The following is a 1236-nucleotide window of genomic DNA, read 5'->3' on the forward strand; positions in this document are numbered from 1 at the left end:
GAGAATTGAAACCTAGGAAGTCAAGGAATTTGCCCATAGTTACCCAACAAGTTAGTACCAAGGGAAGCTATGTGGCACAGTGGATAGAGCACTGGTCATGGAATCAGGACAGGCATTCAAATCCAACTCAGACATTTGACTCTTACTAGCTTGAGCATGTCACTTAACCCTGATTGCCTCACATCCAGGGCCATCTCCTGTCATCCTGATTCATATCTGGCCACTGGATCCAGATGACTCCAAGGAGAAAGTGAGGCTGATAACTTAGCATAACTGCCCCCCACTCAAATACAATTCACTTGCTTGTCAGGGCATCACCTCCCTGATATATGATCTTTTCCAAGAATGAAGGACAAATATTATCATCATCATTATCATCATCATCACCAAGGGTACTCCTAGAAGCCAGGTCTCCTGATTGCCAGTATTCCTATGTCCAGATCTCTTTCCCTTGGGTGTCTCATTTTTTTAGGTTTTTGCAAGGCAATGGGGTTAAGTGGCCACACAAGGCCACACAGCTAGGTAATTATTAAGTGTCTGAGATCAGATTTGAATTTAGGTAGTCCTGACTCCAGGGCTGGTGCTCTATCCACTGTGCCACCTAGCCTCCCTGTGTTTCATTTTTTTAAAAAGCATTTATTGATTTCTTCTCTCAGCTTGCCATACCAATCTGACTGAACTTCCCAACAGGAATGATAAGCCTCACTTATATTTCTGCTAGAATAGAATTGGACATGGAAGAGGTACACAGTCCAGATTTGATGAGATGGTTTTGCCCATCTTTGGCTCAGCACAGAGTGGAAAAAACCTAGCTCTCAGGTCAGAGGACCTGGTTTCAAATCCTTGACTTTGAGCAAATCCCTGGACCTCAGTTTCCTGCTCTGTAAAATGACGAGGATGGACTAGCTAGCCTCTGCTCCAAATCTAGATTTCCATGTTTTTTTTTCCCTTGTCTTAGGCCTTTGGGGGGTCCTTATCACTCAGGATTATCCATGTGGCTTAACTGTTCTCTTCTCTCTGCTTCCCCCACCCTACTTCATTTCACTTCCCTTCTGAGCCCTCTCATTTTTAAGCAGAGAACTTGGCAAAGAATTGCTATAGCAACCAACAACCTGGCTCTGATTAGCCAGCCATGAGTCATCCTGCAGAGCCAGGGGAGCAAAACTAGGGAAGAGCAAGGGAGGGAGCAAAGCTAGAGAGCAGGCAGAGCTAGGGAGGGGGAAGAGGTAGGGAGGG

This window comes from Macrotis lagotis, chromosome X, assembly GCF_037893015.1.
Source record: "Macrotis lagotis isolate mMagLag1 chromosome X, bilby.v1.9.chrom.fasta, whole genome shotgun sequence".
In the NCBI taxonomy this organism is placed as follows: Eukaryota; Metazoa; Chordata; class Mammalia; order Peramelemorphia; family Peramelidae; genus Macrotis; species Macrotis lagotis.